At 45.0% G+C, this 9,045-nt stretch overlaps 1 pseudogene; it reads right to left on the minus strand.

Annotated features, from left to right (window-relative positions):
* Positions 1-6,596: 6,596 nt before the first annotated feature.
* LOC134484509 (large ribosomal subunit protein eL19-like) lies at positions 6,597-7,179 on the minus strand (annotated as a pseudogene).
* Positions 7,180-9,045: the final 1,866 nt, after the last annotated feature.

The following is a 9,045-nucleotide window of genomic DNA, read 5'->3' on the forward strand; positions in this document are numbered from 1 at the left end:
AATGGTTCCCCTGCCTCAGCCTTCCAAATACCAAGAAGTTCTTTCCTTGGAGGAAGAGAAAGAATTTCAGAGGTGCAGTTGTGGGCATGGGTTGCCAGGAGTGGAGTAGACACCAGACTGTCTGACATTGTACAAGGAAACTAGGACCATAGCAGATAGTATTATGGACAGTGAGGTTGGGCACAGTGCCCACTCCATGTCCCCCACACCTAGAATCAGATCACTGGCAAGTCATGTTTTCTAAGGCATCAAGTCATTTCAGTGCTCGGATAGAACATGGCATAGGGATCCTTGGAAACATGTAAAGCAAAAATATTACTTACAATTTCTACTATAGTAGAAGAAAGGGCACCCAGATTGTGTGTGTGTGTGTGTGTGTGTGTGTGTGCGAGTGTGTGTGTGTGTGTGTGTGTGTGTGTTCATGTGTTGGGTCCTAGCAGGAAACAGGGTGTATAGCTGGATTTCAAGATTCTCTGATATTTGTTTATTTTCCTGAGCTTCTGGGTAGAGATATGGCTGTGTGGGTCCGTTTGGTAACTGATCTTTTAAATAGAGAAGGGCTTACATTGGGAGGGCCCATGCCAAGCAAAATGGACAAATACCACATGGTTTTCCTCATTTTGTGGGCCCTAAAATTCTTTAAATATTCATTTTGCTCATAGGAAATTGGAGAAGCATGTCTGGGGCTGGAAGGGGGTTGAATAGACCTTGCTAGATTCAGAGGAAGAGGTGCTGCTCCTCTGTTTGCCAGCAGACTAGCCAGGACATCATCAAGTGAACAGGCAAATCATGTTGTCATAACTTGGGGGAACCATGGTGAATTAGGATGAAAAGCATCTCCTCTGTCTCAAGACAGATTCCCCATCTCAGACACTGACTAACAAAGGCATCAATATCAGAGCTGAGAGATCCACATGTGAAACTAATCACATTCCTCATTTTCCCGTCTGGAAGAAACAGATCAATTACAATCAGGACCAGCTTAGGCACAGCCTACGTTCCAGCTGCTTTTTCCAGCGCACCACCACCCTTGTTAGTGAAGGTGATCTGGAACTGATGAGTGGGCTGCATTCTTGGGTTATGGTTATTCTAAGATAACCACTATAGGAAACACCTGTTGCTGGACATAGCACCGTAGTCATGGCCATGCCTGGTTGGTTTCTATTAATATCATTCATGAATCACAGGCTTCAGTGGATGGAGGGGTGAAAGGGTTTGTGGCTGTGGGACAACTTCACTACTGTGGACTTGGCAGGACTGGTCTACCCTGGAATTTCTCCAGTATCCTCCCATTATGTGCTTTCCAATCAAGGTGTTAAATAAGAAAGAGAATGGGTCCAGGTGGTATCCAGGAGATCGTGGCTCTGACATTATGGAAACATCGTGATATCAGGCTGAATTAGCACACACTCGAAGTTCTCATGCTCTTCTTCAAGCCAGTGGCCTCTTCACTGAGCCCCATGATTATTGATTACTGAGTGAATGTGAGACTGAAAGGGGGTGGCACTACAGTATTGCCCTGTACATGGCAGCCGGATGTCTTCCTGTTGGCAGAGCACACATCGGTATGACTGCGACTCCTGACAGAGTGCCCAGGGCTGAGAATTTAAATTATGATCCTTGAATACCTAACATAATGAGCCATCTCCCAGCCCCTGGTGTTTTGACTGATGAGTCTGCAAGTTGCATATTTAATATGTAAGGAATGGGAACCATGAGGAATTGGAAAAAGAGAGTGTTTGCCTCCTCTGCCCACCCTCTCTGTTCGCAAGGAGGTTGTGGCAATGGCAGGGTGCCCTCATCTTCTCAGTGAACTGGACTTAGTGAATGTTCTCAGGACCTTGGAGAGGGCCAGAGAAGCTGCTTTGTTCTGCAGGATGTTTCTGACTCTTGAAGGTTCTGGATGAATTCCAGGTGAATGGATACCTTTACCTCACAGAGAGGGAAAACAAGAGGCTCCATTATTGCACCAGCATCTGGAGTCTGTGGGACCCGTGGGGAGGACTCTGTCCTTTGTCAGCAGTGGTGGGGACACTGGATTCTGCAGTCACATCCTGAGAAGTTCCTGTCTCACTCAGAGACCTCCATTCAGGTAAAGCTGGATCCCCTACTAAACCACAGGGGGAAATTAGTGAGTTTATTACACAGAGAAGGTGACTGTCACTATTTCTTATTTGAACATGGGCATTTAGAGAGAGCTGTATAAACAATTCTTTGGCTTTTCAGGCACCATTGTTCAAAAGAAATAATTTACAGCAAGGTTAAAGGACAAAGTGAAGTTAAAAATTAAGTAAAATATAGTGATTGAATATACTTGTTTATATTTAAATTTTCTTTTTGATTTGTTTTGTTATTTTATATGTACTTGCACCTTTGTGTGTGTGCTATATGAATATGATACACTTAGAGATCAGAAGAGGATGTCTGATCCATTCGAACTGGACTCATGGATGGTTGTCATCTGCCACGTGGGAGCTGGGAATGGAACTCGGGTCCTCTGCAAGAGCAGCCATTGCTCTTTAGGACTGACTCGTCTCTCTAGCCCATCACTTGTTTCTATTCGGTGATTTTCTTTTTGTAAATAAAGTTCCAAGATGGTTTTATGAGTTACATCGTTTGGATCTAGGAATGAAAGTGGATTAGTAACCGCGTGAAACCACAGGCAATACACTTCCTGACCCTCAGTAAGGACAGTTTCATTTGTGTGTGTGTGTGCGCGCACACTCATGCACGGGCATGCATATTGTTTGCAGATTCCCTTGGAGGCCAGAAGAGGACCTCAGGTTCCCGGGAGCTGATTTACAGGCAGCTGTGAGCTGCTTAAGTGGATCCTAATAATAAAATTTGGGTTCCCTGCGAGTTTGGAACATGCTCTTAAATGATGGAATATCTCTTCAGGCACATGTGTTTCTCAGCCTCGATTGAGATTTCTTTAGGAAAATGTGCACAATCTCTGCAGGCAGCCTTGGCTAGGTTGGTTGCGTTGATGTTTCTGATGCTCAGCCATCAGGAGACAAAGGCTAGAGACCAGAAGGTAGCTTCTCTCCATTTTAGCATCACCCTTAACTCTCCAATTCCTCTAACCTGTCTTGTTCGAACCACAGACACAATGGTGCTTCCTCCAGGACTCTGGCGGTGTATTCTTGTCTGTGGAGCAAGGACATGAGGCTATGAATAAAGGTCAGCGTGACTCAGTGCCTTGGGCTTTACTATTTATGAAATGGTTTGCCAGGAATTAGGGCCGGGGCTGGTCAGGTGTGCAAATTAGAGACAGCCGCAAAGTCTCTTGAGTTGAGCCTCTTTTTGAACCTTAGAGGCTCTCTGGGGAACACGTAACCAACCAGACCACCTATTCCCAAAAGGATGGATGAACACAGGCTTTGGGCCCGAGATACTTCTGCAAGCTGTGAGACAGTGGAGTCAAACTGCTGTCGGGTCCTCAGCTTCCCAGCTTCTGTCACATGCAGCTCTACAGTTTTACATCAAAAACTGGAGGGTAAGAGTGCTGGGAGCTCATTATCATGGGTGTCTGGGAAAGTTAGGGGCGAATTCTACATTAATTAAACCTCATTTGAATAATGACCACATGCTATTTATTTCCTTGGAGAGCTGCTCTGAGGGAAGCAGAGAGGCTTCTACTAGAGGAAAGCTGGCAGCCCGTGGACCAGACGCCCAGCACTTGGGGGAGTTAGGGGGAGGCAAAGGTGCTATTTTAAAATCACTGTTATTGAAGGAAACACCCATAACTGGAACACTGTGGGGCGGTTTGTCAGCTGTTTCTGTGAGAAAAGGCCTGGGGTCAGCCAAAGTCTTCTCCAGTCCTTTCAATGCTGCTCTCTTCTGTACATAGGAGATGGTCTAAAATCTGCCCATGTTATCTCCCCAAATCATGTGTTCTACTTCATCTGTTATGGGGCTGAGCAGAATGGTGGTGAACTTGGGATCATGTGGCCACCTTAGTGGTCATGAGGGGAACTCCACAGGAAGAGAGGTGTTCTCACACTAAACACCCAGATCTGCCTGATCTTGACCTGGGTGCTTAAAAATGATGGCATCTCTGCACCAAAAAGCAATGGTTCGTCTGTACATATGGATATTTAAATATGAACAGGGCTCATGATCTAGTCTATGTAAAACAAGCATCCTATGTGCTTTTTCTCTGTGATTTTTTTTTTTTTTTGCAATTGGCTGAGCAGAGTGACTTCCTCTCTCATGTGGTACAGGAAGAAACCAGCCAGATTCCTTCAGCCCTGTAATTAAATCACATTCCTTCATGCCTTTGGCTGCACCCAGAAATCTTCATTCCAGGAACTACTGGCCCATCAGTCTAGGATAGAGTTCAGAGCCATAAACAAAGAAAAGAAGGCTCATGCCTGATTCTGTTGAGTGTGTGGCTCAAGAATTCACACATGCCGGCACTTACAAGATTGCATACTGGAGCTCCACACACTTAACATTATGATATTGCAGAGGAAGGGAGGGACTGTGCACACATGCCATTTTCATACTTCAGAGTGATAAAGGATTCATGTTCTTGGGGTTTGAGAGCCACCAAGACCCAATGAATGTTCTTCATGCAAACATCATGAGTCTTTAAGCAAGACTTTAAAACAAGGGTGCAATTATCATATATGTGAAGAGACCCTGTGGTGGTTGGAAAGTGCACTGCCCAGGAAATGGCAGAATTGGAGGTTGGCCTTCTTGGAGGAGGGGTCTCCCTGTGGGGGTGAGTTCTTTAAATCCATCTCCCAGCCATGTGGGAGATAGTCTGCTCCTGGCTTCTTTTAGATAATGATGTAGAACTCTCAGCTCCTTCTCAAGCACCATGTCTGTCTGCACACTGCCATGCCCTCTGCCTGATGATAATGGACTGACCCTCTAAACCTGTAATCCAGCCCCGATTACATGTTGTCCTTGGTCATGGTGTCTCTTCTCAACAGTGGAAACCTAACTAAGATGCCAGACTGGATAGTTCATGGGATTGCTCAAATGTCCTTGTCACCATCATTCTTTTATCTTCTGCAATGGCCCAACCCAATCTGTATCCAGTCCAGGGTAGTCCTCCAGTCTTGGTTTCACAGTACTCACCTATACAAGGCACTTTTTTTCAGAGTCTCCTACTGTCTACAATACCACCAGCCATGGCATCCTTTTCATTGAAGGGTAAAGTCTATTCCCTTGGATGGTGACCAAGTCTCCCATGTGGTTTTATAGAATAGCAAAGCATCTACGGGGACAGGACACAGATTCTGGGGCTTAGAGATTCGGCTCAGCCATGAAGAACACTTGTTACTCTTGAAGAGTACCCAGGTTCTATTCCCAGCATCCATATGATGGCTCACAGTTGAACTGATGGCCAGTTTCAGAATTTCTAATGCCTTCTCTTGTCATCTTCAGATATCAGGCAGGCACTTGGTGCACACAGTTCCATGTAGACAGAACATTCACACATTTGATAACATAAACACATCTGATGTTTAAAAGGTTTGAGCTTTGGACTATGGTCATGGGTGATGCTGAGCATGGATCCTAACAGCTCTCTTTTAAGGGGAGGAGGGACACCAGAAGTTTGGAACCCGGTGGCTGTAGGTGAGGGAGCACCGTATGGTTATGTCAGTATAATGCGTCCTGGTTTGGTAGTGCTCATCTCACGACTCTGATGGTGCCCATGAGGCAGAGTTCTCATCACTGACCTTGGCAACTGTCAGCACTATGGGAAGGTGGCAGGTAAATGACTATGTCTTTTTCAAATACAATGAAAGAGGTTCTTTTCCCCTTGTTTTCTATCATCATAGAGTTCTAAAAACCCCTGTGGTCCAGAAGAACTTAATTTGAAAGTCATTACAATGGAGATGGGGGGGTGTGAGCTGACAGTTCATTAAGGAAATATTTGATGAGTCAAGAAAAAAGTGCCAGAGTTAATATTATAAAAAGGATTAATGAGCCGGGTGGCTCCAAATATTCATAAAAGTAAATAACAACACAAAACACAGGCCCTCCTCTCTGTTGGCCTGACAGGCTTCTGACAGTGTGTCCTGATTTGTTTGTTTTAAATGGTTGAGGCTCTAGGCTTGCCCACATGGCCGATGTTGTCTCTCATCTGAACTTGACACGATAACTTTATGTTTTTGTGTAAACACATTCCGAATGCCTTAAACGCTTTAGCTGATGTGGGCTCGGTGTTTGCCAGCCAGTTAGGGATGAAGAGGCTTAATGTATTTCTTCTTTAAAAACAATAACAAAAACAACAACAACAGCAGCAGCAACAATAAAACCTCAAAAGAAAGAAACAAAAAAACAAGTTTGCTTTTTTTTTTTTTTTTTAAACCTCAACAACCTCATAATCACCAGAAAAGTAAACTGGAATTTATGTTGTCTGGTGGGTACTTGTTCCTCTCTCTAGAGCACTATTTTATTATGTTTTCCAGAGAAACAGAAATGGCAGAATGAATACACATTGTCTTAGTTAGATTTCCATAGATGTGAACAGACACCATAGGCAAGGTATCTCTTTTTTATTTTAAGGCTTGTTTTATTTTAATGACTGATCATGTGAGGCCACAGTGAGGTCACTATGCACAGACATGAAGGAAGCTTTATTTTTTGGTCTCTTCCTCCTTGGACAGAGTCTTGATGATCTCCTCCTTCTTGGCCTGGGGGTGCTCCTCCCCCGCGTTTTTGTGCTTCCTTGGTCTTAGACCTGCGAGCCTCTGCCTGGTCAGCCTGTAGATTCTTCCGTGACTCGTCTGCCTTCGGTTTGAGGATCTGCTCCAAAAGAATCCATTGGTTTTTGAATACATTCCGTTTAACCTTCAGGTACAGGCTGTGATATATATGCCGATCAATCTTCTCAGATTCCCAGTATCTCCTGAGAAGCCGGTGCAGGATCCTCATCCTTCTCAACCAGGTCACCCTCTCAGGCACCCGTGTGTTGTCAGTACTCTTTCCATTCCCTATAACCATATGCCTGCCCTTCAAGGTGTGTTTCTCTCAGCGAGTATGAGAATGGACAGTTACAGGCTTCCAGATGATCAGGCCATCTTCAATCAGCTTCCTGATCAGCTAGCAGGAGTTGGCATTGGCGATTTTATTGGTCGCATTGGGGTCCAACTGGACCTTCTTTTTACCACAGTGGAGGACACTAGAGGCAAGGCTCTTCTGTAGCCTGAGCCTGCTCATAGCTGCAGACACAGAAGCCAAGGTAATTCTTATAAAGGACAAGATTCCTTTGCAGCTGGCTAACAGTTTCAGTGGTACAGTCCATTATCATCATGGCAGGAATCATGGGAGCATCCAGGCAGAGTTGGTGCTCTAGGAGCTCAAAGTTCTTGATGCACAGGCAGCAAAAAGGGATTGCCTGTACCACTGAGCATAGTTTGAGTATATACAAATCTCAATGCAAAGCCACCACAGTGGCACACTTCCTCCAACAAGGCCAAACCCACTCCAACAAGGCCACACCCACTCCAACAAAGCCACACCCACTCCACCAATGCCACACCTACTCCAACAAGGTCACACATAGAACAACAAGGTCACAACTACTCCAACAAGGCCACACCTCCTAATAGTATCACTCCTCGTGGGTCAAGCTTTCAAACACATGAATCTATGGTGGCCCACACCTATTCAAACCACCAAACACATCAAAAGGTAATTTGGCTTAAAGGACGCTGGGTAATCTAACAATGGCTGTCTCATACAAGGGAATTGAGAAAACCATTGGCTGCTCCGTCTATGATGATTGATGCCTCAGCCATCTTAACCTGGTGCTGAAGGCACGTGAGTTTCCTGGAGATGTTTGCCTTCAGTCTACAATGAGATATCAGAGAAGGTGGTTAGAATATTAGCAAAGGAATGCAGCAGCCACAGGAGAGATGAACTTGCCAGTGAGAGTGAAAGCAGGCAGACAAAAATCAAAGCCTCCTTCTTTCACATTCTTAAATCTGGGTTGCCACCAGAAGACCACACCTACACTTAGAGCAAATCTTCCTGATTCAAATATCCTGATCAAGAAAATCCCTCATAAGAGTGCCCAGATGCATGCATTTTAATTGAATTCAGAGCGACTCAAGTCAGCAACCAAGATTAGATATCAAGTCTGCCGACTCTCTCATACAATTTATTTTTCTTGTTTCCTTTATATTTTGGGCCCTAGAATAACCAAGCCGTGCCACTCATATAGCTTAGCCTTGAAGCATTCATCTGCATTCTGTTCTCACTAGAAATCAAGAAGCACATTGTAATATCTCCACTCTCCTGGCTGATCCCTGCCTCACCCAGGAACTAGTCAGCTTGCTGTCACTCCAGTCTCAGAGACTGGATTGTTGATAATGAGGCTTCAAGTCCAAGATCAGAGCCCTGGCAAATTTACTGAAGCCTGCTACCTGGCTTGTAGATGGTGTGTTCTGCCTATATTTTCCTGTGCTGAGAAGGTCCAGCAAGCTCTCTGGGGGTTCTTTTTAAACATAAGTGCACCAATAACACAGGGGAGGAGTCTATCTTTATGACTGAAGTCACACCCTCCAAATTGCTGCTTCCCAATGATGTCATCTTTGGTAATATCTTCCTAGGTGTGGGGTAGGGGAGACATTTAGATCACAGCAACCTCTACCGATGGAGATGGTTCTCCTCCATCTTGCACTGGCATCGCCAGGCTTCTGTGTGGAGGCAGCACAGGCAACCTAAGTCCCAAGCATGTCTCTGTTATGTCTCTTTGGCCCTAAAGTCCCCTGTACCATGACCTTCAACATGTAACAGCTGCCCTTGTGTGCACCAGAGCTCAGCTTCCCTGATGTCAGGCAACTGGGATCTACCTCTGTCTCCTTTTAAAACCATTTTTTAGCTAAAGTATATGGGTCAGTATGTAAACTACTTGTTGTACATACATGGAGACCTGAGCTTGGATCCCCAGAGCCAACTTACAAGTCTAAAGTTGTAGCATCCACTCTGACACCAGAATAAGGGAGACATAGTCTTGGGGACCTCTGAAGTTCACTGCCCACCCCAGAGTCAATGTTTTACTTAGGGTTATAATAATATGAA

The sequence above is a fragment of the Rattus norvegicus genome, chromosome Y (assembly GCF_036323735.1).
Source record: "Rattus norvegicus strain BN/NHsdMcwi chromosome Y, GRCr8, whole genome shotgun sequence".
Taxonomy (NCBI): domain Eukaryota; kingdom Metazoa; phylum Chordata; class Mammalia; order Rodentia; family Muridae; genus Rattus; species Rattus norvegicus.